General features: G+C 40.2%; 1 long non-coding RNA gene across 2 annotated transcripts in view; it reads right to left on the minus strand.

The window, feature by feature from the left end:
* Positions 1 to 21,533, minus strand: part of LOC122870044 — a 156,137-nt gene extending 134,604 nt beyond the window's left edge. The window contains exons 1-4 of one of the 2 annotated variants that reach the window (XR_006376486.1): positions 21,113 to 21,533; positions 20,844 to 20,956; positions 20,689 to 20,724; positions 12,557 to 12,619 (exon numbers count right to left, since the gene is read on the minus strand). This is a non-coding gene — a long non-coding RNA (uncharacterized LOC122870044). The remainder of the gene's footprint in view (positions 1 to 12,556; positions 12,620 to 20,688; positions 20,725 to 20,843; positions 20,957 to 21,112) is intronic. The other variant, XR_006376485.1, reaches the window with a different exon arrangement.
* Between the last annotated feature and the right edge of the window lie 5,767 nt (positions 21,534 to 27,300).

Consider the following 27,300-nt stretch of genomic DNA (forward strand, 5'->3'; position numbering starts at 1 on the left):
GGTGAAATTAGTCAGTGTTGTTGAAACACTGACATGGTTGAAGTCACCTGAGATTAATATGAGTGCACTCAGGTGTTGAGTCTGGAGTTGTGCTATGGCGGTGTGAATGCCGTTGCCGGGTTAGCAGAGGGGGGGATGTAAACAGCCACAACAATGACATGTGAGAATTCATGTGGCATATAACAAGGCCAGAGTCCCACAGTTAACAGTTCAATGTCCGGGCTACAGAAACTCTGCTTGACAGTAACATGACCAGGGTTACATCATCTGTTGTTAACGACTTAAACGGCTTAAATCTCTTGTTCTTACGTCTCTTTTGTCTGGACCCCTCTCTCCTCCCTTGCCGCTTCGTTCCACCTCTGCATCCTCAGTGTGTCCTCCTCCAGATCTCAGTGGGGACATCGGTTGTCCTGAGCGCCATGCCGCTCGGCTTCAACGCGACCACCTGTTCCCTGGTGTAAACAATGCGGCCAAACAGCTGATCTGCAGCGGTGCCCTGACCGAGTAGCAGGAGAAGAAGTACCACGACAAAAAAAAGTACCAAAAAACACTCTACTCTCATTTTCGTAAAGAGCGTAGTTTAAATTATACTTACACGCAAGTTACTCAAGTTTGGAAGAAAAAGGAAAGCTAAAAGCTGGAAAAAGTAAGGTGACGAGACAGAGCTATGGCAAGAGGCAGCATGCACGTTGGCGCATGCGCACTCACCACCATTCTCTGATGATGCACTAATTCATTAATCTGTTGTTTCAGCTCTACTGTACTAAGCATGCGTGCCTTGTGACATGGCGACCACAAGCTGGCCTGGACTCTCCTCTCGGCTCATTAGGAAACTGTCTGCAGCTTTTAAAGGCGATGACAGGAGCTGAAGTGATTGGCCATTATTAAAGCTCACTGAAACTCTACCTGCTGAGAGAGTATACCTCATACTTAAAATATATTCATTAGTTCCAAAACAAGTAGGGCATACTACATGGGCCCTGCTATCATTATTTAGATTTATTAGTTTATCTTTACCTTAAAGAAGGGGGCATTCATTGGGCCTTTAAAGTCAATATGAATGTCTTTATTTCCACTTTAATTCCCAAAAATACTGAATTTCAGTGAGAATGTGCAAACAGATATGAAGGCACACAAGCATGCACAAAATGCCTCCTCTAACATACAGTCCCTCTCTGCTGGCACAGCTCTGTTAGACAAACACAGGCTCACAGCTGAGGTGGTGAACACAAAGCCTGCTGGATGCAACAGTGGAGAGCCAAAGGCTTTGTGGCAGAGTGATTTTTCTTTACCTTGTACCCTACTGTTTTTGATATTGATAAAATGTATGAACTGTAGCACAGAACTAGTTGTGAATAATAACATACAAAATCAAAAATACGAAAATATTCTATTTTTGATTAGTTTGTTTAATGAAAAAAGCATCTGCCATGTACAATAGAAACCAAACATGTGTGTGTGCATGCATTTGTCGCACAGCAATCATAGTGGGAGGATCAACTTGCCAACCTGCTGCTGATCAAAGGGCAGAATGCCTACCTGTCAATCACTGAACTAGACTAACAACATTAAAGGCATTTTTTAAGTGCTGTCACAGATCCAAAAGCTAAGGTTATTATTATTACGTTATTAGTTTCAAGGGTTTTAAATCATGGCTACAGTTCATGACGACTCCCATTCTCCAAAATTGCACGTGTTCATTAAAAGTTTTCATAGTGACAACTTCCATCTATTGGATTTCTACAGGGACGTTTGCATTCATCTTGTTTTGGGGTCATGAAACACAACCAGTCCATGAAAGATTAAGTCATATTGCAATTCAAGTGGAAAATATGGGGGGAAAAAGTCAGAATTGAAGATACAAGAGCACAACAGCAGCAATAACGTGGCTGCTTCTTGGAGACGTCTGAATTATTCATACCCACAGAAATATATTTCTTCCTTTTTCTCTTCTCTTCTTTGTTCCCTTTTTTGTCTCCCCTTATGCATCTTCCATCTTTCTTTTGTTCTTAATTTCGCCATCCTCTCTGCACATCTATCTGCACAAACCCAGGTACTAGGTGGCTGACTTGGGACACAACTGCTATTAGACACAAGCACATGATTATGATGCGGCAGAAAGCACACAATTACACAACCCCTCATTTCAGTATTAGCACTTGTCACACTCAAAACTCCGACTTGGCATTCTTGGCATAACTAAATGAATATTTCATCAATTCATTGGCAGTGAGTGAAATGAGGGAATGAAAGCGTTTTAGCCCTTGTTATAAGCTTGTTGCAGAGAATGGACAGAGAGAAAACAAAGAATGCATATGTAATTAGAGGTAAGGATTGCCAAAATGGCTTTGAGAGGGAGAATGCAGCAGCGGACTGAAGCATTAACACAGACATTGTCATTGGCAGGCTCATATCGATCTGTAAGCCGGGCCTCTGTAACTGAACCAGCAGTGGAATCTAGTGACATGCTTTTTCTCTGTCGGAAGGTGTGACTGTAGACTATTTGTCTTGGGTCGGCAAAACACAGAGCTGCAGGCTTATGGGTCTGAGCAGTCACTTGCGCTCATTCTTTTAGGGAAGTTTCTTTAAGTAATGGTCTGTCCGAATACAAAAGTCGAGCTTGTAATAATGAGTATGAATACATTCATACAATGCTTTGCTATAGTGAACATTCAGTGTGTTCGAGTATGGTGACTGTTCAGTATAAGTGTGGCCTGATTTTTCAACAAATGACTAATTACACTGTCAAAAAGGTTTATTGACAAAATACTGTAAGATTCAGCCCCCAAATCAGGCAAAAAAAATAATATAATATAATACAAAAATATTGTCATTGCCTTTATGTTTTATATATTATTTGCTGTATTAATGTTCCAACTGAACACCTTGATTATTCACACTTTTGCGAAAACCTTGGCTTGCTCCTCTTATCTGTGCCTCATTTCTAATTATAAGCCTAATTATCTTTAAATGTCAGTTAAATGAATAGATAGTCTCAAAACTTCAAGCTCAGCTTGGCATCGAACTGTACAGTAAATCACGTCAGTTGCATGTGATGTGCAGAACTGGCCACAGTGCTGACAGTTCTTTGCTAATGATGCAATCTACTGACCGTTATATTACAAATACATGTCTCCAAAATGCAGGATATTGCATTCACTCATTAGACATCAGCTCTAGTATGTGCCACAAATTTTTTGTTTCTTTTAAATCCTAGCTCTTGGCTTTCTTGTTGTTGTTGGCCAGCAGTAGCTGTGAAGAACTTTCCAGCCTCAGCAGCTTAGCTGTTTCTCCTTCCAGCAGTTGTTTTCCTCCCAACACTCCTTTGGACCACATCTTGTCTTACATGATTGATAATTTAACAATGAACAACTGATTATGTGATGACACATAAGGGTAGGGTGCAAAAAATCTAGGTAGGCGCATAAAGAATATCAAATACAAGTCAGGTGATATTGGTTGGTACTAGACGTAACAGAATCAAAATGAGAACTAGATGTAAACTACATATATAGCTTACAGCCACTTCCTATCTCGTAATAGGAAAGGTGTTTTAAGCTTGATAATTGCTAGCATAGATACCGTAACTGGGCTTTTCTAAGGTTTATTTATTATAGGTTTATTCAGAAATAAAAGCCATACTTCCCATTCTGCTTTCTTTAAAGGTCCACTGTGTAGGATTTAGTTTGCAGTTTGCAACTATTTGAATACTGCTCGCCTCACGCTCCCTTTCCAGGCATGTAGGAGAAACTATGGTGGCTGCGAAAAATGCAAAAGGCCCTATCTAGAGCGAGTGTTTGGTTTGGTTTGTCCATTACTGAAAAACTGTGTTTTTGTCCAGAAGAAAAACAGCTCAATGGCTGAATTGTAAGAAAAAGAAAAACGTAATTAGTCTTCAGATTTGATTTTTCAATTAGCTGCTAAATCTGTATTTACACACATTATGGTGAAGGTAAACTAGTGAAAGCACACCAAATGAGGTGTTCTTCTTGCTTGTCAAAATTTTCTCCTAATACACTACCATCCAGTGAGGATGCAGCAGCGCAAAATAAAGATATTTTCAAGATGTACAATATAGCACAATTCCCTCTACAATTTTCACTACAGCTATCCAATTTCACCCCACTGTTAGCCACTGATGCCCAAGGACACATGACAGATTCGGCTCATAGAAAACCGCTCTTTACCCAGTACAGACAGTAGCAGGACTATTAAAAATACAACCTGTTCAATTTATATCACGGAGGCATTAACGCTAATGAGTATATTAGTTTCAGACTGTCACTGGGAATAAGAATCAACATTGATCTCTTGTCATCATGCTCATAATAGATTTTTTCTCCCACCCGCATATATTATTTTGCCGCTTTCCCCTGAGTTCCTATGGGAGTTCACATTTAATCTCTCCACTTTAAGAAAAAGCAAATGTGCTTTTCTGCACAGTCGATGCTAATCACAACGGTTGCTATACTGTGTTGTTTGAATGTATTTTTAGTTGATTGCAAATCTGTATGCAGTGCAACCTTTGAATTATTGTTTGGATTTCTATATATTTCTTCCTCGCTGATTTATCTCTAGAAAAGTTGCTTTCTCTAAACAAACAGAATGAGATCAAATTGAAACTCAAATCCCTGAATAAGACAAGGCAATTTTATTATATGTACTGTCTCAGCAAGACCTTACAACCCGATGCTCCCCTGGACATTTCCGCACAATTGATGATATTAAAACTGAGTTGGACTCATACTCCCAAATGATTAAATGATCTGAAAAATCTATGAGGCATGAGTTACAATGCACCATGTGCCTATAGCTGACAGCTTCCTGCCCTTCATGTTATTGCCTTCATTAGTTCCCCATTATTTAAAAAACACAAATTTTCACATATGCTTTAATATTTTTCATGAAATTTTTAGGTTTTTGTAAATGTTTTTGGGCTAAGTCTTGAATGGTTGACCATAGTGGACAGCTATACTGTATATAAAATGAACAACATCCATGTTTGTTTGTTTTTTGTTGCCTTTTTTGTCTGAAAACAATCAATTAAAGCACCACTAATTTCTAGAAAGCAATTCAGCATTCTGCAACTCAAAATTCTGGATTGGCTGGAGGATATTCAAGAATTTAGCAAAATACTAATTTTTTTTCAGTTTTCTCTAATTGAGCTTTAATTTTTCAAGGATAATCTCTTTGTGTGGAAACACTCCTGCCCCCTATTACCTCTCTAACACACACTCAGTGTATTCTCTATGAATAATCATTTTATGAACATCACTATCAGCACAGTCATGCACTTAGCCCAGTCCTTGATTACAGTCTATTTGACAGACTGTAGAGGACAGTGAGAGTTTTGGCCTTACCCAGGGGACACACTTGGCCCTTCCAGTAAAAAGAGGCCACTAATGGAAGCGGAGGCCCTCATCTCCACTCCACATTTTTATGTAGGCAATCCAGGCATTTATGGTAATCATAAAGTAGGGCCAAATGGATGGCGGGGTCAGCACTAAGCGCTGAAAAACACGGAGTGACGCAGCCTTGTTTACAGCTACCATGGAGCATGTGCTGCCACCTCCCTGTAAGTTCAGCCACAGCAGGTGTCCATGCATGCTTGATGCAAGAAAACATCTTGTAAGGACCCTGAAATGGGACCCCCTCCGCCCCCCTTGCCTGTCTCTGTCGCTCACTCAGTCTTTGTTGCTCTTTCTCTCTCTCTCTCAATGTTTACGAACCTCTGGGGACAGTTTATAAAAAATTCATTGGCTCAGTGGGGCGAGTAGCAAGCTCAATGTTAAATGTTGGATCATTTTTTCCCTCTTAAGACATGACACCACCCGTTTCTCGTGCGTTTGAGCATCTAAGGGAGCAGAGGTGGCGCGAGAGGGAGGGGGAAGAGTCGCTGGTGAATCATTACTACACTTTATTAAAATGTGAGTTTAAAAGTGGATGCCTGTGTTTCTCTTTGGAGATGCTCCACCACAATTGTGGCACAGCCTGGAGCTGAATGCTAATTTATTTTCTCATCTTCCCTGGCTTGAAAATCACCATAGCTGGTAGCGCACACTGGCCTGCCAGAATCCACGAGAAGCTACAAGCAGTTGTCCTTGCCATGCCACCATGGGTGAAAGAGGTAAACAGGAATAATCCAAAAAACGAAACCACATTATTGCAGAGGTGTGAGCGTTGTTAGCTAGGTGCAGTCAGGGGTGCAGATTTTTTCTAGCGTGCCACTGTTTTCAAAATTGCCTCTACTGAGTGCAGATGCTTGGAATGCACATGACACATTAACGTCTCTTAATGTGACTGTTAAAAAAGTGGGAGGAAATGCCTTCAGTGTGGGGGAGAAAATGTGCAACACTTAACAAGTCATTTGAGAACATAATTTTCAATTATGAGCAGGAAAAAAATCACTTTAGATTAGATAAGACTAGTAATGATTATACAGTGCAGGGAGCATTAAGAGAAGCTGCACTATGACACGGTAATCTGATGTAATGCAGTAGAAAAACTGAGGGAGGACAGAGAGCAGCCACAGTCTAGACATCCCTGTGGGTAGTCTGTTTGATTGGTAGAGGGAGAAGTTCCTCTAGATGTTACATTCTTCATGGCCTCCTACCCTTTCAGTATGGGCAGTTCATGGTTACACAGTGGTGAATAGTTCATAAATTTGTAAAATGTTCATTCGCAAGCCAAAGAAGTAGAATTAGGAGAGAAACCGAGTAAAAAAAGAGCTCAAAGGTGAGAGCCAGGAGTCTGCAGTGGACATATTGAGCTAAATGGCAATCACTTTCCAGCCAATCCCCACCAACTGTACTTGTGAAATTCAATCACAGATGCAGACCTCTTGTAGATGAACAGGATTATGGGGAGCACTGCTTCATTTTGCCATCCACAACAGACTGACAAGGGCAATAATAATGTGGTTTGTTACATCAGACTCTCATCAGCTGAATTTAATCTCAGTCCACAGGAATTACATTCAGAGACCATTTCAAATATACTGTTAGACAATGTAATCCATATCCATAGCATTACAAATCCCTCAGTGCATTAATTCATCCCATACAGTCCACAAGATTAATAGTAGGCCGGGGCAAGATGTGATAAAGCCAGCAGAATACATTGTCCTACTGGCCACCAGCACAGAGGCTAATTTGTATGGTACTCAATAGGAGCGTACAATAGTCATTGTTAAGACTGATCGAATTTCATAGACGCTAGTGCTATGATTAGCTTGAGGAGTACGTGTGTTCTCTGATATAAAACCCAGTAAGAGCATTAAGTCCTGTAGAAGGGAGGGATTGTTTCAGTGCTGAGGGCAGCATAGGCAGATCTCTGTGAAGCACAGGGTGAAATATACCTGCGTAATATTGTAATTTACCCAATCAATTACATATTAGCCAGTTGTTGTCTTAACATGGACTTATTTAATTGTACTGTATCTTTGCAAGGCATTATTACAGTATGAAAAAGTGCCACCACTTTGTATGTGCAAGGGCCATATACATATTAGGGTTGCCACTTTTTATTCAAAATTTAAACTACCGTTCGAACGTGGGGAAAAGATAAATATTTGATCTGTAATGATCTATTCAAATTCAAACTATTCTGATCTTTTGTTAACGCAAAAAAAAAACTAAACTAGCTTGCTAAACTAGCAAGCTATGTTAAACGAGAATTAATGTGGGGAAGCATTTTGGATTCAACTCATAGATGGAAAAATCATGGATAAAGGTAAGGCAGTTTATGACTTTGTAAAATGCAACTGCCTTACATTACCGTTACCATGACAACAAATCTGAAGTTCTATAAATAATTTTTTATAAATAAAGAAAATTAGGGGGAAAAGAAAAAAATGTGACCTTTATTTTGATTATTTTAAAGCAGACTCCATCCCCATTCACTTCTACATCCCAGCCCATTTCCAACACAGTATGTAGACTACTTAGCAGTGTACAACTTCACACCTTCTATCTCCGATAACTTCATACAGACATACAAGTCTCACAGTTTCTGCCTGCGCCTGTGCAAGGGGTTATTTCCGCCAGTACAGTACCAGATGTAATACACCCCCACATCACACTGGCTGAAAACAGTGTGCCTCCATAAGTCTCACTAAGAGTGTACAGCACAGAACTAGAGGAAGTAGAAAGGCAGTGCAACTCCAAGTTGCTGGTTTAGTAAGAAGGGTTACTTTGTTGCTGTAATGCTGATAAGTGACATGCCGTAAAGTAGTGTGTGTTGTGTGTGTGTTTGAACCATAGACTGTATAAAACATGACCGTAGTGTCTGTGACGTCACCCATAGGTTTCTGAAGAGCTGTTGTGAAGCTCAAAGTGGGCAAATTTATATTTTTGATAGTTTGGTCTGAAAGTGTACAAGGGCAGGTGCATTCCATTTAAATCCCCCGCTCCTCTCCCGCCCACTTCCCCTCTACTCTCCAAGTGGCCTCCTGGCGACGTATGCTGGTACGTAATACCAAGGGCTGAGGGGAAGTGGAACTACTAATGAAAAGCAGCCTAAGCCTTAATATAATTTAAGCGGGTGAGTTATAAAAAAATTCACCCCCCTCACGGTTGTCAAGAATGGGGAAATTAGCTTTAAAGACCAAAACCGTTTTTTGTACCAGGCTGTAAACATGTTTATTTCTGCTGTAAAGTCATTTTAGGCATTTTATCATGGGGGTTAATGGGGATTGACTCACTTTTGGAGCCAGCCTCAAGTGGCCATTCGATGAACTGCAGTTTTTGGCACTTGGTTTGAACATACGTTCTTCTGGGTCATGGCAGAGTTCTCGAGTGTTTAACCCCCTGCCCTTTCCCTACTTAATGGACTCCCTACAGACATAACCTCACACACAAACACACACACACACACACACACACACACACACACACACTCTCTGACTCTGAAACACATACACCTCCCCATTTCTGCTGATGTTGTGTAGAGATGAAATCGGGATTGGAGGACAATCATGAAGCACTGTTATTAAATCATGTTTTATCAATGAGGTTTATGACACATGGTACACAGTGTAAATTGCTGCTGTGCTGAACATGCCCAGCCATGTAAATGACGTGGCTGCAGTGATATGTTACACTGACAAGGAAGGGAAAGATAAGACATTATTATTATTAAACATGGTGTGAATGATTAGATCTACAGTATCTAGACATATAGAGAAAAACTGCTGTATGTATTTATATATATCATTTTCCCAGGCCCTTTAAGGTTCACTGCCAAGAGCATGTTTTGAAATGCTATGATGTATGGAGCAAAAGGAGGGTGAGTTCTAGTGTTTCTGCCATACAAAACAAGCCGAAATAAGTCTGAAATATTATTCACAAAGCATGAAAATGTATACATACACATGGTTTCTCAGTCAGCCACTCCACTCTGAGATAAACAGAAAATGTCACTTTAAGGAAAAGTAGCAGATGAACTATTTGTGAGGTAGTTCAAAGGCAAAAACAATCCCATATTCAGACCACGCTACATAGTAGAGGGTAAAAATGCATTCAAGTTGGAGGAGAAAAGAAAGAAAAAAGATCTGCTGTAAAGCCATAAAATACAATTCATCTTGTCGTGGTCGCTGCGAGGAGCGTGTAATCGCAATGACACACTGGTGTAATCCATTTAAAACACTTTGGCTCGGGCCTAGGCTGCTTTGACTTCCTCTGCAGGCTTGTGCCATCATCTTCATTTCAGATATGTTTCACTGACTGCCTGCAATTAGTGAAAATGTGTAAGCTGCCTTGTCGTCCACCTGCTCGTGCGGCCGGGCGGGCATCTTGTCCTGGATGCATTACATGACTGGCAAGAGCGTGGGGGAAAAAAACCCAAAACAAAGATAATAACACGCTTGTCTCAGGCAGAGGTAAAGTGCAAGCCTATTCGCTTGTCCACAGACGTGTAATCTGTCTCGAGAGGTGCTTTCTCTTCTGGCGCCTCTGTGCTTTGACTTTTTGAGGCAGGGTAGGCCCACCCAACCTGACTAGGCAATGAGCTTAGAGTAATGGTGTCACCAGAGCGCTGAATCTCATTGAGAGTTGCTTGAGCAAACATTATCTCACGCTAAACCGTCGCAACGGTGTCTGGAGGGAAGGCTCTGGTGAGTTATTACACAGTGAGTTTTAATCTTGGAGGAGGAAATACACTGTTGCCTTTTAATACAGGGAGACCAGAGTGCAACCCAGGTCCATTCTGCATGTGCTTCTCTGTGCAGGACTGAGGCTAATTTAACTTATTATGCACTGAGGGGTACAAAATTAAACATCTTGTTGGCATTAAACTGTGGATGATTTATACTCACCTATAAACTTTGCCGAGGACTGCTGCCCACCACTACTGAGCTTATGCATCGTTGGTTTAATTATGACTATTTGTTAATGGGCATTCTAAGAGGTCTGGAGTATTGGTTAAAAATATTCAGTGTGATGAGGAATGAGAGGAATGATAGAGTGGTTTCACTCCAGCAGTGTTTCTCATGAACAACCTTTCATGGACGTCCCAAAAGGCAGCATATCACTCACTGTGATAGGGCTTCAACTAATGATTACCAATTACTCATTACTCAATCATTTAGTGTTTGATACCAGAAAAAAGTGACAAATGCTAATCACTATTTTCCCAGATCCCTAAGTGACAACTTCAAATTGCTTGTTTTAAACTGCAAAAAAATAAACCCAGCGAGGACTGGATTACAATTGTCATTAAATAAACTCTATGGAGCAACTGACATTTACCTTAAGACTACAATATGAACAATATGAAAACTACTTTAAACTGCATCTTATAGGCTGCAACTCATTTCAGCCTATAAGATGCAACCGATTAAATATGTCAATGAAAGACCTTGTTCCTGTACCGTATAATGTATTGCTTATGTCAAACCACTGATTTTGCTCAATACAAATTAATGAAGGGAAGGCATGCATGAGGAGATGTGCAGCCATCACACCTATTAGAACACAGAGCTAATAATGTCAGGCAGTGGTGACCACCTGAGAGCTGTTTTTTTAATGAAAATGTCAATATTGTAATTATAGAAAAACTTTTGAGTCCTACACTCAAACTTTTCTTGTTTTTGGATCAAAATCACACTCGTTCAGTCCAGCCTTGTTAGAATATATCAGCGACTAGCCTATCTGGTAGTCAGGTAGGCCATAACATGCCAGGTCTTCTCAAAGAATTGCTCTTATCTTGCAAGCAATAATGTAAACTCTTTTCCTCTCTGAGCATATCGCATTCCCCAAGTTAACAGTTCAATCTCGCCTTCCTCGCCCACTTCTCTCCGAGCAGCAGATGCCATAATTTTTCTTGCCCCCACCTCTCTTTGTCCCCATCCACCTTCTGGGCTCACTAGATGGATCGGCTCTCCCTCAATCCATGCTTCCTCTGCGCTTCCTCAGACGAGGAGATTGATTTGTCTACAGGACGCCTCTGACCTTTGATATGATCCGATAAGGGACACACGGCCCTAACCGAATTAGACAATCAAAGGGGAAGCACATTAGGAGTGAGATGAGGTGTTTCCCTTTCACTCATAGCATACCTCTGCCTTTTTCCATGATGGTTAAATCCACTGTCCATCTCCTGCCCGCCGCTATCAGACACCCAGGGGGAAATAAAAGATGCGTTTTCAAATTGCACTTTGCCTAAAGGCTTTTTGGGCCAAATTTAATTTTCACCTTACATCGATTTTCCCCTTACTCCCAACTCAATGGATCCTAATGTTATCTATGGTATATTTCTGTGCTATGCAGGAATACAGAGAGACCTTGCTCTGGACTGCTGCATGTCAGAAGAGGCTGTATACAACATGTCTTCTTTGTAGTGTCTGGGGAAGGAAATGATTGAGAAACTGCCCTTTTCTTTGTGTCAGTTCTTTTTTTTAATTTAGTTTTTTCCATCATCTGGGATATTCCGAAAGTCAACTTTCAACATCATATGTGGACTTGACATGATCTCCTAGGTACTGAACCAGTAGGAAAATAAATATTTAAGTATCTACCACTGTTGTTTTTTTCCAGCCAATAAAGTCCAGATGTAGCTGATTAAAACAGCAGACTCAGATGCATTCTGTTGCAAAATTTAGACAGCACACACAGTTACTTCCAAAAATACATTTGGCATCAAGGGACTGTGTGCCTCATCTTATCAGTAGCTGGTTGCAATTATGTTGCAGCGAGCCTAAACCTGAGTTGGACTAGCACTTTTGAGTGGTCAATGTTAAAAGTCAAGGAACTCTGCAACCTCTGAACACTTAGCAGGTCTGTGTGTATGCATGGTTGCTACGATAGTGCTTGTTTTGCCTTTTTTGCACACTTGATTTTTGCAGGAATAACTACAGAAATAGGTCATGAGTGGGGATATTCAAAATGGGTTAAGTAGATCTAGATCTATTTATAAAGCCTTAATAATTAATGACAGATAATTAAGATCCTCAGCAAGCTGCAGTATAGCTATGACGTGAATCACATCATGATGTGAAAACGGAAAATTCAGATGATAACATAAATTGAATCATCGAAAAAGACAACACCTCAGCCTCTACCTGTTTTGACATTTTAAGAACCACTGGGGTGTCAGGGCTGAGTGAATTTCCGTGGCATCCCACCTAAAAAAAAAAAAAAAAAGTTGACAAGCCAGACAGAAGAAAGGATAGGTTCTGACAAATCCCAGCCTTCTTTTATTGGAACATATGAAGGGGGAAACAAAGGGAGGAAAAGGAGGATAAGGGAAGGGAGTGGCTTCAAAGTGGGTGACGGTACTGCAGAGCCAACAAATGGTGTGAAAACACACATCAAGTTGCATGGATACGCATGAGACCTGGTATCACAAGCCACGACACATAACCAGGCTTGTGTATAAACAGAGGGAGGATGTGTGTGAGTGAAGGGAGGATGAAGCAGTGGGGGTAGCATGAAGAGATGCAATCCCCCTCTTTGGCAAGTCGGTACTCCTTGGTACCATTTGTTTGTCATCTTAAACTGGCATAGAGCTCAGGAAGCCAGGGTCTTACATAAACCCTACCCAGTATGGCTCTGTGCTGGGGAACTGATCCCTCCCAAAACCCTCATTGTTATTCTCTCATGATGCCGAGGGATCTGCCGAGCACCCACAGCCAAACCTACAGCAGGGCTGAGTGGGAGGTGGGGGTGCTGTGTTTACATGTGTGCTCTGTCAGGGGACTGAGCTAACTGCACACACAGGATTACAGATGGAACACAACTTCCTAAGCTTGTGCCGTTAAAAAAATTTCATTATTTTATTAGCACATGATCATCTTTCTTTTTTGTCTGTAATTTGAAATTCTACTTTGTAATTTTCACGGCTCTGTCATGTCAGTTTCCTCCATAGCAGATTTATTCAGAAATAGCTACACAGACAAAAACAGTTATGGATTCCTGTTCATTAATCCTTCCAGGTCTGTTATACTGCAGACGTTATGTGATCATAACCATTTAACAGACTCCATGAGACAGGTCTTCTTTGTCAAATTGAATTTTCACTCTGTAGAACTCACCAACTGCTAGATATTCATCAAGGGGAGAAGGGGGGAGGGGAGATTTCAAAATGTACAATATAATAGTATCTAGCACACTTCCAGGGGTGTCCACTTTCTCCTACATGCAGAGATTACACCCTATCTGCCAGCCTTAGAGCCGCTGTGCCTGTCAGGTGTTTGATTTAAATGTCCAAGGTAGGGCTTGATCAAAAAGTGTCCTCTTTCAGTCTGATCAAAGACGATGAGGCCTCTGGGTCCTGTGAAATCCATGCTGTGCACTCTCAACCTCAGTATTTACAGTACAGAGCTCAGCTCCATTCACTGAAATATGCATAAAGCATCAATTGCCTTATCTCTTGCGATCATCTCCGCCAGTTATGCACAATAATTTTCTCGTGATCTTTGGGAAATCCTCGCATTGATTTTAAATGTCCATTTAGGCAAGTTTGGAAGCAGGATTCAGTGGATCTCTACATTTACCGTGGCACTGCATATATTTTCAAATTACAGTGAGACTGTACTTTAGCTGTCTGTAAAATACTATTAATAAATGATATGCTGTGGATACTAGCCTCACTGATTCTACCACAAAAGTTGGACTATTTCATATTCGATATGAAGAATCTTTTTTTAATCATGAGGTACCTTAGAGATTCTTTCTATAAAACTAAATAAAGAATTTTCTAAAACTAAACCCTGATTTAAATACAGCTTTTAAAACTGTATAATACCCTTACTTGTTCTGCTCTTTTCTTTTCAGCAAAACAAAACTGTGGTGCTTGTTATGGTGTGGAAAAGGAGATGTTGTTCACAGTGACCTCCAAGTAACTGCTAGAATGGCTCTAAGGTATGAATATAAACATAATAGTATAAATCTAAAGCTGCTGGGAAAACAGATATTTCTGCATCTGCAGGTAAAACTAAACTAAGGCTTCATCAAAATTTTGGGAATATTTTTGCCAGCCTTTCTTTTTTTCTCATTACTGACCTGAAAGGACAGTGAGAGAAGGCTTTGTAAAAGCTCACTGTAAAAAAAAAAAAGAGAGAGAAGATGGGAAAGTGTCTGGAATTATAAGCATGCCCTGGATGAAAACAGAGAGAATGAATGTTATCTTGAGGTCAGAGGCGGCTGATCTGACAAAGAATACAACAAACTGCCACTCAAGTTCACTTTCCTCTTCTTTTTAGTTTTTTCCAAACGCTTTGATTCGCTCTATCCTTTCCCATGGTGGAAGTCCCTTGGATAGCAACCGAGTAGGTCTAATTGATTTCTCTTGTTCATGTCAGTTAGAGGCAGCAGCATCGAACTGTGCAGAGTACCCTGGCTCCAGCTTGCCTGCATTACTCCTCTTCTGTTTTCTGCTTTGCCTCCATATCCCAGTAGACTATAATGCAATACTCAACATACCAATGCTCTCTGAAATCTTCCAGGGCGCCAGATAGCAGAGGAATGCCACACCAATAGCATGTATGGAGATAAAATATCCACCCCGTGGTGCAGTACATGTGGCTTACAAAAAAAGGTCAGGATGTAAGATCACGGTGGCCTTTGCTCTTTGGAAAGTCGTTATCTAAGCTAGCACCTATCGCATCAAAAGAACTACCAGTAAGCTCTGCTAACATTCAAGAGGTGAAGATGATATCATGAATGCATGTGCAATGATCCAATGTAACAGCACTGCAATAAATATTACAGTAGCTAATGAATATTCATATTTCTTTGAGTGTGTCATATAGCTTTTAATTCAACTTTATAAAAAATGTTAAGCTGTGATTAACGTTGCTGTTGTAGTGGATTGTATAATACCGTACAGATGTTCATGATATTGTGTCCAGCCCAGTGTGCATAGTTATTAGTTCAGGCAGGGATTCTGACTCAAGGCACATCTATAACATTCTCCTCTTGCCTTCGTCTTTTGTCAGTATCCTTCAGTTTTTTGAGTTCCTGTCATGTTAGCGCAGAGAGAAAGCAACGTTGTTGTTTTTTTTGTTGTTGTTTTTTTCCAAATTCAACTGCACAATACAGACACAGATTTTCTGTAGGCAATAACAATACAGTAAGTCAAGCAGAGAAGGGAAGCATCCACCACAGCCCTTACTGCTGAGATGAATTTAAAATCATGCATCATTGAGTCTGCTACTGTGAGATAGACGTTAGGTAAAAATAGAATATTACAGTGCACAGCCATATGTTTTGGTCACTTTGTCATGCGTTTAAGGTACTGTAAAGACAGCCAAGCACTAATATAGAGCAGAGCACTATTAAAATAAACAATATCTGATACAACTTCAACAACTACCACCCATGCTAATATACAGTACACTCAGCAAGGCTACTGCACAGTAGACCAACATCCTATCATTCAGTCAAATATCATAGCAGCACATTTAAATATTACAGAATTTCATTTGTTTAGGTCAAATATTATTGCATTTGCCCTGCAGGATTGCTTTCAACGCTGTGCAGAGTTAGAAATGGGCTGCATATTAAACCACACAATTGCCAGTCATGAAATATTGTGATACTTGCTCATAGCTGAATTTCTTTTACTGCATCACCAGCGACGGAAGGAAGGCCAGGAAACCTTGTTGGCTGTTAGACTCACAAGGAGAAAATATGCTCCAGATCAAATGATATGATCAAACTGACCAACTAATTTTTGCTGCCAGACATGTACTGTACAGTACCACAGCTGCCGAAGTCTAGCTGTACCTTCTGATGATCTGCTTTAGGAAAAGAATTATGATCTTTCTGATCCTTGCAATTCTTGCAATCTTTACATCATCATTCATCCTGATATCTAAATATATATTTCTAATAGAGAAAACAAATAGATTTAAGCCAACAATGATTTGGGTGTAGATCCATGTACTTCACATTTACTCACCTTAACTTTTGAAAGTCGAAATAACACCTTCTTTCTCTTACAAATTAAAAGTTATATAATAAGCCTTAAAATGCACTTTTGTTCAATTCAATACCTTCAGGGGGTTTTGTGCTACAGCCTTACTCAGTCTGGTATGACCAGTAGCGTATGGTGGTTAATGTTAGCTGATGTTAGCAAACTTTACATATCACTGTGTAACAATTCTGAATCAGTTCACTGACTTTATTACTCTTTTCTATTTGTCCTAATGTTACTTATATTTTAGCATTTATCATAATCCAGTAACTGCCACTTGGGGCCACAGTTTAGCAAAAGCCACATAGTCTCGCTTTCAATTGCTACAGAAAAAAATCGAGCTACTAGCAAAGCCTTTTCTGATATGCGCAGTTCAAGTAGCACCTTTAAAAACTTTACAGCCTCTCAGCGATAATAGCTGATGCTTGACTTTATGGCAAAAATAGACAAAAAAATGTATTATATTTATATAACATTTATTCCAATACATACCATGCAAACTAAATTCAACTGGCTAATTTTACGTTTTTGTTTGACTTATTACAAAATCAACTAGCATACATTTATCAAGGCTTACTGTTGATTCAACTCTAACCCAGAGAAAGTGAATATCAGCTTTGCCCAGACAAGACACTCCGTTAATTAAATTTCAGCTGTGTCATTTGCTTGTTTCCTGCAGCGTCTATATTCTGTAGTAAGTAATAGTTTTTATAGTCACTTGATACTAACTTAAGTATTAGCGTTGAGCTTTTTAAATAAAGTGTGACCAGAGTTAAAAATGTGGGGAAAACCCTCTCTTAATTAGATAACATGAGCCTGCACAGCCTGCAATGGTTCACCATCCTACTGTGTCACATACATCAGGCTTAATAGCATTGATGTCTCCTGCAGAAGGCAAAAGTTGTTGTTTAACAACTTAATGAGTGTCTGATTTATGACTGGAGCCATGTGCCTGATAAATAAACAGCACAGGTGAGAGGATTTCATCTCACGCAGCATTTTCTAATCAACAGCTAAGAAAAAGACATTGTATTTAAGATTGTGTTTGTGTGCATCGGCCTGTGAATAAATACGTGTCTGCGTATGTACTGTATGTGTGGGTGTGAAAGAGAATTCAATTAATCATTAATTGCTTGCTGTATACGGTATGTGCACGAAATGGCAGAGTAGTTGCGCACGCATCCATCAAATTCTAAATCTCCAAGCATTTCATTTCTGTATTGAAACATCATCAAGGAAGCACAGAAGGAAAACACACACATTGTCTGAAGATGAATATGCCCCTCTGATACACACCTGTGCTATTCACATTTTGCAGAGACATGTGACTGGCCACATTTACAGTTATGTGACGCGCATGTTTGCGCAGCTTTCTGAGGAGTGATTTGTATTGTCATACGAGTCTTGGCTGCATGGGATGAGAAAGAGATAAGAAAGTTTGGCAGCTAATGCATTAGTTTGCATAAAAAATGAAGCCTGCCTCATCCAAGAGCATTAAGATGTGGATAAATAAATAAAACATTGCCACCATGAGAGGAGAGGAGGCAGTGTGACAGCGGGATATTTTTTCCTGCTTTCATGTTGGCAGGCACAGACATTTTATTTTTGGATGAATCAAAATTTCCTGAAAACGCCTGCATCAGGTGTATCTAATTATCTGACAGCACATCCTCATTATAAAATGGCCCCTGGGAGTCGGCTACTCTGCTTGCCGAGGCTTGGACCGCAATCAAGGTGTTCCTCACAGTAAAAACACAGGGATAATATAGCCGCTACTCTTCCATATTTGTAGTGCTTTCACCTTTTTTGCTGAAAATTGGACAATATTTGTTCTCTTCAATACACCCATGTATTCCTTATCAATTATTATATGTATGAAAATATAGCAAGTTTCAGCAAGGGTGAACTGTATGCATTGTGCATCATCCGAGAAAGATGTATCTATACAGTAAGACAGTCTGAGATAAAAAAAACAGCTATAAATTTATTAGCAGCTGTTATGACAACCCCTTGCCATCTCAGCCATGCCCTGATTATGTCACCTGGATGAAGTTTATAAACCACAATTACAGCTAACTCCTGTTTCTTGCCAGGAAGGTGCAGCAGGCAGAAGAAAAGTGGGTGTGTTGTCAACACAGCCGCACTAGAGCCACTATATGTTAAAGCATAATTAGTGGGAGAAAAAGATTAGCAGAAATGTGGCTATCTAACCAGCCCTGCTTGCTGTGGCTCTTGGGGTCACTGTGGAGGAGCTTGTGCAACTGTGAGCAAGCAGACCTGTCTTCCCCGCTTACTACTTCTAGCCGTTGCTCAAATCCCATCCAACAGTGATTGATGTGGGCCTGGCGAGTAGTTTTGGGAGTATCACTCAAAGGGAAGACGAAGGAAAATTGCAGAATGTTGCCAGTTTATAAAATGGGAGTGCTGCTGGGGTAAAGGATGGCAGGGGACCTTCTTACCTGGGACTAATCCTTGAAAGCTTCGCAAGAAATTCACCGCCTGACAGCAAATGATTTAAATCCACTTGTGCTTAAAACTGTCTTTACACATGGGGGTAACTAGCCTAAAGAACTGCTGTATTTCAACATTTCATCATGTTGCAATATATTGTGCAAGCAATAGTACTTTGAAAAAGGAGGAGGATGTGTGTTTGTCTCCTGTTGGTATTGGATTTGTTTATTTTATTAGTGCTGGCATTGTTATATTTATATATTCATTGTTTATCATAGATGCACAATTAGATTTTGGATAATGTCCACAGTGTTTCTATATTCCTTAGTGCCTTGCAATATTAAGGAAAAAACACATAAGCACAGATAGATAGATAGATAGATAGATAGATAGATAGATAGATAGATAGATAGATAGATAGATAGATAGATAGATAGATAGAAAGTAAAGCATGCCTTATAAGCTCTGCATCAGCAAATCTCAAACCCCACGGTGACATTACTGAAGCAATGCTAAATTCAGCCTTAATCACGGTCCAAAAAGGATACCTCCTTCTCAATAACGCTGACCTCACAGCACAAAGCAACTTAATATTAAGACACAGTGATTATTATAACTAAAAACTAGCTAAAGTGTATTATTGAGCCATGTAAGGGTGTTCTCAGCTGTTACATTCTAAGTGACCTCATGTCATAGTTTCCCTGTCCTTCTGTGCTTCCCATTTAGTTCTTTTTGAAATGCAACAGTAGCCTATCTCTTGCACTGCCTCATGACTGGCAGACCGTAATGCTATTACCTCTCCTCAGTGTTCATGCTCACTTAGCCCTCTGTCACTCCACACTAGCCAGGGAAGACACATCTCTCTGGCTGTGTGAGCTGTCCTTGCCCTCATTTGCGATTGCTTCTCCTTGGCTTGGCTTGCTACAAAATACTGAGGCACACAAACTTTTCAGTTCATTATCTTGCCTTTTAGAGGCTTTACACTTTTTTTTCTAGGGCTGCAAAGTATGACTGCAAATCACGGGTAATTGGCTATATATGAATCACTTGTCAGTAGTAGTCTGACAAATACTCTTTAACACAGAGAAAGGGTTGTATAAATCATGAAATTTGGTAACTTCCAAATATAGCAGGCAGTGATAGAGGCTGGAGGAAAAACACGGGCCTTTTCTGACACACTACTGCGCATGATCCACTGTCAATCACCAGTCAAATCTGACATCAAAGCCTGTCAGATAACAGCAGCAAAATGGGTAAACTAGGTGAGTCACAGCCCACCCACCGTCTACATCACCTGAGTCAGGAGCCCCTGGGCACGTGCGCGCGCGCGCGCACACATATGCAAAAACAAACCGCCTCAGTTTTCAGGACCAAACATTTAACCAAACTTTCTCAACACGTCCTACAACTAATACACAGAATATCCCACAATTTGAAATCGTTGCGTGCGTGCTTGTGCATCCTCTTAGATTTGAAAGAGGGGCAGCCAGACCATCGTTTGGGGCAAACACGGCTCTGTGTTTCCGAGCGCAGTAAGTGTTCTAGATGATGACTATAAAAATGCTGTAAATATCTCGCCACCATCTGGAGTGTAACGGCGAGCAGCAGACCCTGTGCACGTAGTGCGCTAACTTACATTATCCATTACGCAGCTGCAAGATATGCGAAAATATGCACCCTGGGCACCTACTCACATCGCGGCACGACACACAACTTGGAGTAGACACCAAACCAGACACTCAATTCCACACAAAAACATGATGAGCTGCTTTGAACTGCAATGCACAGAATAAGAAGATGCAGAAAAAAGTCTATACTACTTACTATATACCCAGGCGGTAGAATGCAAAGCCCCGGTAACTGTAATTAAAATAGAAGAATACGCTTGTTTATATTTTCCATATAAATAAACTCAGTATGGTAAATAGCTGCATGCATTCTGAATCATTAAGCTTTTTGATATCAAAATGTCCACTTACCGGAGCTGTCCGAATAAATTCCTTAGGAAATTCCAGAGGAGTCCCTTCTTTCTTCCCTCAAAGTCAGAAAACAGCAATGCTTTTCTTATTCCAAAAACAGGCCCCTGGTTGAACTGAAAGAGAGAAGAGACCAAAACAGCCACAACAAATTCCATTAGAACCGGGAGTCCCCCCACCACCACCCAAAAAAGTGTTGACATAACATCTGTGAAGAGCAGCAAACAAAAAAAGGCAACTCGTAATAAATTGGCGGAATGGACAGATGGTACCTGCTCTCTTTATCACTGTCGACAAAGACAATGAGAGCGGCAATAAGACGGGCAGAAAACTGAGAGAGCTGAGCTTTTCTTAGGAAACGCAGCCCCAGAGTGCTGTCAGATTATACCAGCACACACACACGCACACACACACTGCTCCCGGCGACGGTTGGAGAGAGAGGGAGGAAAGGAAGAGACCGGAGATGGCAGGGATGCTGCGCTCAATGCTGCACTTCGCAGTCCGGCCGCTTGATGGCCAGCAAGAGGAGCTGACTGGGATATTTCCCACTGTTCCGAGTTCAACGGTCAAATTGTTCTTCAGTGAGGTCCTGAAGGCCAATATCCTCATTATGCTTTTTAAAACAATCTTAGTTAAGATTCAACAATTCGACTGTTTCACAAGTAAAAGCGTTTTCTAGGTTTGGTTAGGTTTAGGCACAAAAAACATCTCAGTTAGGGTATGTTCATGAATTGTCACATAGGCTATACTCTATTGATAATCTGTTGAACATCTACAGACAAATAGCAACAGTTGAAATGTTACAAATAATCTGTAGGCGGACTATCCAAATAAAGTGTTCCCTTGTTACTATTATCATTATTTTTTATGACAGCTTGCACATTGATAGCTCTACATGGCAGTTCAGTTGCAGCCTAAAGCCTTTACAGCCTAACTCATACAGTGGTGGAGTGTAACTAATTACATTTAAGCTTCTACTTTACTTGACTATTTCCATTTGAAGCTACTTTATATTTCTGTTTCATTACATTGCAGAGGGAAATATTGTACTTTTTGCTTTTTCCCCTATTTGACAGCCGTACTATGGAAGCCCTGAGGGCAAGTGAGAAAAAAAGAGATTCTGGTGATCCATTTCCTGAGTTTGATCTAAATTAGCAGAAATGGAATATAATATTGATATGTATGTTTTCATTAGTGTAGAAGAACCTGAAAATAAGAATCGTTGTGTTTTTGTTACCTTAGAAAAAGCTGTTTTTATCTACATAGGAAGCGGGTTCCCTTTCCACGGAGGTCGCCATGTTACACCGCCATGTTTTTCCAGTAGCCCAGAACGAACAAAGCAAACACCGGCTCTAGATTGGGCTGTTCGCGTTTTTCATGGGTTTCACGGCCACCGTAGTTTGTCCTACACGGCTGCAACGGGAGGATGATGTGAGCAGTATTCAAATGGTTGCAAACTGCAGTCTCCCTGCTAGATGCCACTAAATCCTACACACTGGACCTCTAAGAACAGGTGAAAGTTACTTTTTTTCTCCATCTGTGACAACAGGTGAAAAAAAAATTTGGCAGGTGAATTTCATTTTTTTTTCTCAGGAGTGTTTGTTGTTGTAATACTCATTTCGACCACAAGAGGCTGCACCACTACCCCATGTTCTAAATTGGAATAAAGCATTAATGTTTTCTTCTTCTAAGTGAGTTTTAATTTCTCCATGCACTCTAAACACAAGGTACATATGCTGTGTGTTAGCAAGTTATATAACATTACTGTCATGTCTTTCTTTTGGCGAGAAATTTATTTTAATTGGTTCTTCACGCAGTGTGTGAATGTGAGTGTGAATGGGTGAATGAGAGGCAATCTATTGTATCTATTCCTTTAAGAAGATCAACATCCATACAGTGTTGATAGAGTCAGCTAGGAGTGGAGAAGACATGCAAAGTACATTATGTACATAAAATACATGGTAGAACATCAATACAAGACATTCGATGTTCAATGTACAAAACACAGGGGAAATAAATGATATTATGTGACTGTGATTTTGACATAAAGACTCATAATATTCTTAATCATAATGAGCAAACTAAACACCTTTAAACGTAAATTATCAGTCATTACAGATATATGATAAAAGATAAAATGAATCACCTTATTTGTTAACATATGCTTAACATTTTTACCAAGGGATTTTATATTTATTTTAGTTTGAGATGTTGTTGGGAATAAGGTGCACTTGCAGATGGGATGTTAGGTGAGATGAGTTGAAGAGAAGTTTCAAATTTTCAAAATTGATGATGGAAATCTTCAATTACCACCTGGAATATTGAAAATGTTTAATATTCTTTTCCAGCACAGGGTACTGTGCACAGGTGTGTGCGTGGTCACATGGACTATCTAGTAGCCTACCATTCACAAGCAGGGATCTTGAGCTGCTGATTGGGCCACTGATGGGCTATGGTACGGTTTTCAAACTATTTAGAGGACAGTATGCTGGACTCTTGCTGAGAAACTCCATTTTCAAAGAAGGAATTGACTGGTCTTCCTGCGCACCTGAGTAAGCGTGTCCATTTTTTTAGAATCTATACATTTTAAAATGACTCTGAGGTGTGTCAGTCATTGCTATTGCCATTTTACTTTAAAATGGATAATTAAGGATACAGGTGTTTTCATTTTTTGATAGAATACATTGCAGACATCTCAGTTTTGCTGGTGTATATCTAATGTCTGGCATTGTATTGCTTGCAACCTTCAGAAGTTTTATATGGCTAACCAGTAGGGACAGGGAGGCTTTGTGTGTTTTCCCATTGGTGGTCTGGGAAACCTTTCTCACCACTTGCAAGAATTAACTTAAATGTATCAATTTTACTAGTAGTCCACCCAACTACTTTATGAAGGACAGGTCAGTCTCGCCCTGTTGTCAAATTGGCTGGACATGGGGGAGTCTTGCTATTTTCAGTCAAACTTTATTTTGCTGAACTTTTTTTTTAACTGGAATTTATGCTGGTTGCCTAGCAACCTTTTGATGACAACAAGACTTCAGTAAGTCACTGCTCCTGACTACAAAATAATCCAGCCCATAACACCCCATAAAACCACTACTCGTTTTTACACTTTGGTTTTGTATGGATTAAACAAACACGATGTAACATGTTAATTAGTGCACTTCAGAGGTGCTGGGCCAGACTAGCTGTTTCCCCTTTCCTGTCTGTATGCTAGGCTAACCATCTCCTGGCTGTAGTTTCGTATTTAACGGATTTCCCAAAATGCCAGAACTATTACGTTAATGTAATAACATGGTCTTTACTATGGCAACAGCCTCAGGCCATTTTTGCCTTCCTGGTGGTATCTCAGACTAGCAAAATTGTCTCTTCAGTTTTCTTCCATTTAAAAATGTTGTTTGAGGGTAGCCTCAAAGAGCCATTAGTATAACTACAGACTATTAGTCTTATTGGTCTTTGCCTTAAATACAAACTAAAGGTGACCTGCAGTTTATGTAATTATTCTAATTTTACCAAACAGAGTTGAAGTAGTGTAAGAAACTACCTTTTCGCTGTCTGTAGCTCCCTCTTTTGTGTGGGTCACATTGTAGAATGATAAACCTTTCTTATTCCACATGGACTATTGTTCAACACTCTCACAATGGTTTAAAAGCATGAAATATCCATCCAGGATATTAGTCATTGGTAAGAAATGCTGTGTGAGGACTGCCAATGTAGACAAATTCAAAGGTTAAAGATAAGAGATAAGATAATGTTAACATGCTCATTGGGGAAAAAAAGTAGCATTTCTTGAACATTCCTAAGTCATCACTATATTTCACATACATTTGGGCCAGGCCAGGACTGTATTTGAGTCAGTTCAGAGAAAGAGTTGTTGATGACTAGTGTGAGCTCTGTGCAGCAGGGCAAACAGTTGGGCTTCCATTAATGTTGAACAGGGAAACCCTTGAGCTCAGGAGCAGCTATCCACTGAGAGACAGTCCCTCTAGGGAAATGACAAACTGAACACCAGGCAATGCTTCCCTTATGATAAACAAGACCATGGGGATAATCCCTGACTCCTTGACACAGTCACTGGACTGAACTTCCTGACACATCCTCCATCACCATCTTGTGTACAGCTGCCTAGAGGTGCCTTGAATTGGTCTTTCAGCAGACTTGTCTCAGGAGGACAGCACTGCAGTTTCCATTGCTGCTGTTAACTGTGTTCTTGATGTGCGGAGGAGGAATAGTATACCTTCCTATATTTTATGTGAGTACTTTCCGTGACTGTTCACCTGTTGGTGCAGACTTGGCCTGTGTATTCCAAGACCATGGGTTAGGGGACATGGCACTTAAGGGCTCAGATATGAACAAGAATTGAGGAAGCATCATCCGATAATTTTGCATGTGCGATTGGCAAGTGTGAAAGCCTTTATGAAAATAGGCTGTCCAGGAGCTGCAGGTAGATGGAAGTGGTAGGTTCATGAAAGAAGCTGCAGAGATTCCATGCTGTCCAGGTGACAATTGACCTGTACTGACTTTGACATGGCAGTTTGGTGACGAGGACGCTGCTGAGGTGTGCGGGGTCAGTACAAACCTTGCCAACTCTCCTCTTCTTTGACTGATAGTAGTTTACAGCAAGCACTTCCCCACAACTCTGCCGTCTTACATACTGTCTTTCCTGTCAGGAAGGTGGTAATCTATGAACAGGTGGAAATCTTAGCTGAGTTAACTTACTGTGGAGCAATTTGTGTTAAAGGAGGAGCTGAAATCCTCAAACATGATCCTGGAGTCTAGCTGATTGAAGGCAATTTTTTGCATTATTGACTATGTGGTGTGCCCTGTAAGCAAAATATAGAGGATAAAGCAGACGGTTGAAAATGGTTTCAAGACAGTTTCAGACGTGTGTAGGTTTTGATGACCACTGACCATCCAGTTTTTCCTCTTAGAAAATGGATTGATTTCAGGGAGTTGTTAAAGGTTGCTCAGTGAACTGAGTTGTAGTACTTTCTCTGGCTGCTTGCCTACTTGCCTACTTTATTTTTCTACAGTTATACTGTACATGGACATACATGTTTCCTATATGCACAGGGTTTGTGAAAGATATCAGCAGTAGAACTTGGAGACTGAGAATGAAGAGGCAGGCAAAGCAATTCAATGCTAATCAGCTTCATTCCTTATTTAATTTATGTCTAAATCTTATCAAGTTAGTTCCAAGTGTAACATCGTGGTACACCCTTTGTCCTATGAACTGTTATACAGTCTACAAAAATGCTAAAATGTAAGGCTTTTTGTGTTGTTAATGCGAGACTTGTATGTATCATTTGTCACAGTGTCAGCTTAGTGCGGTTGATGTGACCTTTGTATCTATTGTCCAAGGTTGTGCTCTCTATGCGGGAGAGCTGTGATACAAAAGTGCTCCTGACCTTTTGTGGATGGTCGTGACTTGTGAACATTTGGTATGACCTGTTGATTGACTATTGTGTGATTTTTACTCTTTACCAGTTCCAGTGAGTGGCCATCATTGAGGGTAAAAGAAAAAAAATATTACCCACATCATACTGTATTAGTATGCATACTCTATTGTGGATGAATACATTAACACTGGTGCACCTTTTTATACATATTTGGAAATTGTATTTGGATTATATTTACTGATTAATTTGAATTTAGAGTTAAAGCTCCCACATCATCATAATCACTGTAACTTATTGACCATACAGTTTAACCACATGGCCAAAGGCAAAGTGACACTGAAGGCATGATATTGAAATAGTAGTGAAACCTACTGAGGATGAACAAGATGGGATTCCACTATTTAAGCCTTATTTTGGCTCAGTATTAGATTGGGCAAAAATATATAGCTGGAATTCTTCCAAGTATGCAATATAAATAAAAGTTGAGTGGGTGAAGCTATGTTCAGTGCTTTGTATCTGATATTCACTTTGGTGAACAGTAAGGTGATATTTATGAGTCATTGTAATATTCTGGGAATTATTTGAAATGTTCTCTTGCTCATACTTGTTTTAAGAGGCGCAGTTCCGTGACTCCACGGCTCTTGAGTACCTCTTATGATCCTCTTGGATTATAGGACAAATCAGATTTTCACATTTGTCTTGTTCCATGCTTTCATTTGACCGTTTTCAATATGCCTCATTCAAATGTACAGTGCGCTCTGCTTTGTTCTGAACACTTTTGAATATTTGTTGATGCAAAATACAACATTATGAGATGATTGAGTGAATGTGCAGTAAAACGGATGGAGACCGGGGAGCAGGAGTAAAGAAGAGACGGGGGAGTATACTCACCCCTGTGATGCTATCATTAGCTCTCTGTAGATTACAGAGCTAAGCTCATGCTGGCCTTGCCTGAGGTAAGAATGACGAGCGAAACGGAGAGATCAGTTGGCAGTGTGCCACGCTAAAGCCACAGTACAAATCCCTGTATGTTCTCTGTTTTCACAAACAACATGTTCATTCCA

This window comes from Siniperca chuatsi, linkage group LG22 (genome assembly GCF_020085105.1).
Source record: "Siniperca chuatsi isolate FFG_IHB_CAS linkage group LG22, ASM2008510v1, whole genome shotgun sequence".
Classification (NCBI taxonomy): Eukaryota; Metazoa; Chordata; class Actinopteri; order Centrarchiformes; family Sinipercidae; genus Siniperca; species Siniperca chuatsi.